The following is a 5,976-nucleotide window of genomic DNA, read 5'->3' as shown; positions in this document are numbered from 1 at the left end:
GTCAGCAACCTTTTTCAGCCGTGGACCATGTGGTGGGCCAGACTATACTTTGGGGGGAAAAATAATGAATTCCTGTGCCCCACAAATAACCCAGAGATGCATTTTAAATAAAAGGACACATTCTACTCATGTAAAAACATGCTGCTTCCCGGACCATCCGTGGGCCAGACTGAGAAGGTGATTGAGCTGCATCCGGCCCCCAGGCCCTGCTCTAATAATTAGGTGTTGGGCTAAGGCCTGGGATATCAGGGTTCAAATCCTCAACTGACAATGAAGTCTGCTGGGTGACCACCTCTCTCACTGGGTGCCTTTCAAAGGGAGAGCTGCAGCTGCCCAAGGATCTCTGGGTCCTTTGGTTCCCTTTTCCCAGGAGTGTGAAGCTCCCAGCTGGAAAGTAGTTTGAGAAAGAAAGAAGATGCAGCCTCCGGCATCTTGTTGCTGGCCCGCTCACTTCTCTACGGTCCTGCCTCACCTTCCTCTTTCACTTCTTGCTCAGTGCCAAACCCCTAAAGCAGGCATAGGCGAACTCGGCCCTTCAGATATCTTGGGACTACAACTCCCATCATCCCTGACCACTGGTCCTGTTAGCTAGGGATGATGGGAGTTGTAGTCCCAAAAAACATCTGGAGGGCTGAGTTTGCCTATGCCTGCCCTAAAGTACCATCTTGTGTGTGCATAGGGAATTTATTGCTGCTGCCACCAGGCATTAACTGCGGGGAGGGATCTCAGATGTTGTCATTCCAATTCCCATTGCTGATAATGATGCTCCTTTGGTACTTCGCAAGAGCCACCGAAAAAGGGTTTTTTTTTCAAGGGGGTACTCAAGGGTACACAGTACCGGCACCTCTTTTGTTGTTGTTAAAAAGTGTGGCACTTACTGTAACAACTTCATGGTGAGTTGGCCTGAATATAAGCCTCACCTTTTCTCCAAATTCCAACCATGAAAAGTTAAAAGTGCGGCTTATATTCGTGACCTTACGGTATGTAGCCATAAGTGCAGGGCAAAGTGGTGCCCGCCCTGTGCGTAGTCCCCTGTCCTCTCCCCCAAGGCTGGGAAGGGAGAGTGAGGAAGGGGGAAGGCCACTGGCAAATGCAGTGCAGCTCCACCCCCTCCCCCAGTATGCAGCCAGGAGCAGCAAGGAATGGAGTGCCTTATATTCAGGTATTTTTTCTTTGCCCCGCCCTCCAATTTTAAAGGTGCGGCTTATATTCAGGTACGGCTTATATAATATATTCGGGCCAATACAGTATTTTTATAGAAATAAAGCACTGCTTATGCCAATCCTTTCCTAATCAATCCTCAATACTCTTTTGTTTTATATCCTAACAGTTAGGCGAACACTTAGGCAATGACTAAATAAAATACTTTATTTCCCTTCTCACTCACTGCTCCTGCTGCTGGCAATCTGCCTCCTATGTGACAGCATCTTCTTGTGGCTCCATGGTTTATTTTTTCTCATGGCTGTGAAATCTGCCCCTCAAAAGTGTCCTGGGTTGTTTTGTTTGCATGTTATTTCCCCCCTGCTGCCTACCAGGATCTGCCTGCCTATGCTGCCTGCCCATGCCATGCACCTCTCTGCTTGCTGCTGCTCTGCCTGTCTACATGCCTGCCCACTTTGCTGCTTTGCAAATCAGCCCTGCATCACTCAGGAGACGCATCTCAGTGCCTGCCAGGCAAGGGTGTCATCTGTTTTTTTCTGCCTGGAGACAGTTGTGCCTCCAGGGAACTGTTTTTCAAAACCGTCATAGAAGTGAAAGGCCAAACACAGAAGAATTTGAAGGAATGGGTACTCAACAGTCTTTTTTAAAAAGAAAGAACCTTTTTTGAAGATGGATAGCATAAAACGCCCTGAAGCTACAATGCTGAAATTTGGCAGTCTGAATCTCCCGTTGTAGGGGCTAGCAGGCCTGTAAAATTTCATGCCCCTACGTGGGGGGAAATAAAAAATAAAAATGGCCATTTTACTTTTAAAACATAAAAAGGTGATTAACATGAGAACACCTGGAGCTACCTGTCTGAAATTTGGAACAGTTAATCCACTCTATAGGGGCTACCATATCTGCAGATTCCATTTGTGATAAAATGAGAAAGCTGGGACTGCTTTGGCTTTCCACTGGAAATCAATGGGATTTTTGGAGATCTGTATTTTCTGGGGCACGATCTGGATTGGGCATGATCTGGATCAGTAAATCAGGGCCATAAATTGGGTTGGGTGGGCATCCACAGCCAATATTAATGCTCGTCTTTACTGCTGTGCCCCAAAACTTGTTAGTGTAAGGAGCCATCTCATATAAGGAAACAAAGTTTAATGCAATAAAAACAAATTCAAATTACATTGCTCCTGGAAATGATAAGCTGGCTCAAATTTCATGCAAACTGTGCAATGCAATGAGAGTGATTTATCCTCTGATTAAGAAATATATTCCTTCATGCCTGAGCTATCTTGTCTTTCATGGTGAAGACTGAAACTTGCAAAGTTTTTCAAATTTAAATAATGGCAACAACAAAAAAAGAATTTAATTTTGTTATGGTTTGGGATGAATTAATCCTGTCCTGACTGATCTGAAAGATCATAGAATCATAGAACTGTATAGCTGGAAGGGATACTGAGGGTCATCTAGTCTAAGGTTACCAGATTTTTTTTCAATGAATCCGGGGACACTTTTCAACTTCAATGGATTTTGTATGGGGACTGATTTGTAAGTCCAGGGACTGTCCCTGGGAAACAGGGACGTCTGGGAACCTTAATCTAGTCCAACTATGCTCACAGCCAACTTGAGTAACCAACCTTTAACAAGTTAGATATCTGCTGCATATCTATGTATTATCCTGGAGTTTAAATTGTTTTGAAACCCTTCTGTCTTCTGATTTGTTGGTAAGACAGCTCATCTTCTCTCTTCCCATTGGCAGTTGTAGGGGTAGCAACAATATCATGTCCAGGCTTCATGTTGTGAGGGCAGAACCTCAGTTTGTTAAGCATTTTGTTATGTACTGAGTTGAATAGGATCCAAAATGCAGCAGTCTGATTGGTCCTAGAACAATAGGATCCAAAATGCAGCAGTCTGATTGGTCTTAGAACAATAGGATTCAGAATGCAGCATGATTGGTCCTAGAACAATGCAGCAGTATGATTGGTCTTCAGGAGCCACCCAATCCAGCTCCAGATGGAAGTGAATCTACAACCTGATTGGCCTACAGGAGACTTCCAGAATTAGCCAATCATGTGCAACCCATTGTGTAACTAATGTATATAAAGCATATACTTTGGGGAAAATTCCATTCCTTCTCACCACTATGAGCTGAATAAAGAGCATGAAATCCACTGTCGACTCTGAGTGTATTTCACATTTTTATTGATTTACTTGATTGGGGGGGGCAGCTGCCCCCTTGCCTCCGCTTGGCTATGCCCATGGGGTGGTATCAGAGGCAGATTTAGGGGAGTGCAGCCAATTCAGTTGCACTGGGCGCAGAATCTCAGAGGCACTGTTGGGGATGCCACAGCTATGATTCAGAATGGAGGGTACCGCTGAAATTTGAGACCCCAAGGCCATCACTGGTGGTGTGCAACAGTATAGATGGGCCAGTGATCTGACTTGGTATTATGGTAGTTTTCTATGTTCCTGTATAGTCCCTTTTCTTCTAACAGCTATAGGAATTCTATTCCAACCCAAGTTGTGTGTATGTAAGCAGACAATTGCCATTCTAATGTTCTCAATGCATGAAGATAAAGGCATCTCTGAGGAACTGAGAGTGGCCTCTATAGCTTTGATGTACACATGTTTAAGTATTCATGAAACCTAAATAATATCTTCACCCCATATTTATTGGACCATTCATTTAGCTCACATTCAAAGTCTCTTGAAATCATGAAATTTTTTAAAATAGCCAAACACACTTTTAGCCCCCATCTGCTTGATTTTTGAATTCTTGATAGATCTCAGCATGGAACAGTTAAAATAATTGGGTTGAAGATTGCTGGAACCTCTCTAGTTAGTTAGTTAATTAATTAATCAATCAAGGAGGTGTGAAATGCTTGACTTATAGAAGAGCCAGAGTGATTGGGATAATTGTGAATTACAGGGTCGAAAGCTATAAAGAAGTTTTGTGGGAATCTTAATAATAATGTTTAATAAAATGCAGATGAGGGGGCATGACTTTTTGTGCCCATGGATTTGTGGCTGAGGAAAATGCAAAGTTAACTCATGATGTAGAATAAAGCTGCTTCTGGAAAACTGAAATTGAAAGAAGATGCTAGATTTCAGATCTGGCAAGTGTGAAAATATATAATTGAGATACACTGTAGCTTAATATATGTAAGCAACTAGTGTCCCTTTCAGTGTGTTTTCTTTAGTATGCCCAAACTATATTTGAAACAGTCAATATTTTCCTTATACTTTACTTTAAACATGAAAGATACTTACAGTGGTATCTCGGGTTAAGAACTTAATTCGTTCTGGAGGTCCATTCTTAACCTGAAATTGTTCTTAACCTGAGGTACCACTTTAGCTAATGGGGCCTCCTGCTGCTGCCGCACAATTTCTGTTCTCATCCTGAAGCAAAGTTCGTAACCTGAGGTACTATTTCTGGGTTAGCGGAGTCTGTAACCTGAAGCGTCTGTAACCTGAAGCGTCTTTAACCTGAGGTACCACTGTATATGCAAGCTAGTGCATTGTATTATAAGATTCACGCTAAATACCAATGTGAGCTTAAAGTGGAAACAGATCCCCAACATGATTATAAAAGTTTCTCCAGCTGGTTCTCTTTTAGAAATGCAAGATGTTGAATTATATATATGCCAATTTTGCATTTAAATTATAACCATATTTCTGATTTCCAAGGAGTGCTGACCTTCCTATAATGAAAACTGTGGCTAATAAGGTTTTGCAATAGTATTTCATACATAACAGATATTTGACCAACTGCTTTCCCTTTTAACAGCAGAAGTATTAATCATAGAACCACAGAATTGTAGATTTGGAAGGGACCCCGAGGGCCATCTAGTCCAACCCCCTGCAATGCAGGAATATCAGTTAAAGCACCCATGACCATCCAACCTCTGCTTAAAAACCTCAAAAAAGGAGAGTGCACCTCCTCCTGAGGGAGTCTGTTTCACTGTTGAGCAGCTCTTACTGTCAGAAAGTTCTTCCTGATGTTTAGAATTTAAGTAGTACATATTGCTAGCAAAACGATTGTGAACATTTCTCCCTAGTGTTCTTAAATCTGTTGGAGAAGCACAGTTCAGGGTTCCATCTTTTGTGGCTGTAAGATTCCAACCCATTCACTAGGAGCAGGGCCTTTTCAGTTGTTGCCTTCTGTATTGTAGAATGCCCTCATCCAGGTTCATTTGACCATACCTTACTTCTGGAGACAGGTAAAAATATGTTTATCCTGCAGGCTTTTAAAAACAGACACGCAAAAGGCTCCTGCTTACTGATAGCCACTGAGGATCAAACTAGCAGCTCAGATTGTTGAATTGTTTCCAGCTTCACTAAGATTTATTTCCTTGAATTGATTGTACCCGCTTTTAATGTTGTGAACTGCTTTATAAATTATAAAGCTTTATACAGACATGGTAAATAAATTAGTTCCAAGACAATTCAAAAAATGCACATTGTTCTGGAAACAGATGTGCAAGTAGTCCATTCTAAACATATTTTTGACCAAATAAAGACTGCTAAAATCCTCACCAAAAGTCTAGCAATCTTTTTTCCAACAGATGGTCGACATGATTTTGCATGAATTACCATCAGTTTCCCCTTATTCAGGTAAGCTCTTACTCAGGCATGGAAGATCAAACCTATCCATTCTTAAGGAAATCAGCCCTGAGTGCTCACTGGAAGGACAGATCGTGAAGCTGAGACTCCAATACTTTGGCCACCTCATGAGAAGAGAAGACTCCCTGGAAAAGACCCTGATGTTGGGAAAGATGGAGGGCACAAGGAGAAGGGGACAACAGAGGACGAGATGGTTGGACA

At 42.3% G+C, this 5,976-nt stretch overlaps 1 long non-coding RNA gene across 1 annotated transcript in view; it reads right to left on the bottom strand.

The window, feature by feature from the left end:
• Positions 1-3,806: 3,806 nt before the first annotated feature.
• Positions 3,807-5,976, bottom strand: part of LOC310700118 — a 62,370-nt gene continuing 60,200 nt past the window's right edge. The window contains exon 5 of the long non-coding RNA XR_014522431.1: positions 3,807-5,771. This is a non-coding gene — a long non-coding RNA (uncharacterized lncRNA). The remainder of the gene's footprint in view (positions 5,772-5,976) is intronic.

This window comes from Podarcis liolepis (assembly GCF_965112155.1).
Source record: "Podarcis liolepis genome assembly, chromosome: 2".
Classification (NCBI taxonomy): Eukaryota; Metazoa; Chordata; class Lepidosauria; order Squamata; family Lacertidae; genus Podarcis; species Podarcis liolepis.
Note: the sequence above shows the minus strand (reverse complement) of the source record. Positions and strands in the feature narration are given on the sequence as shown.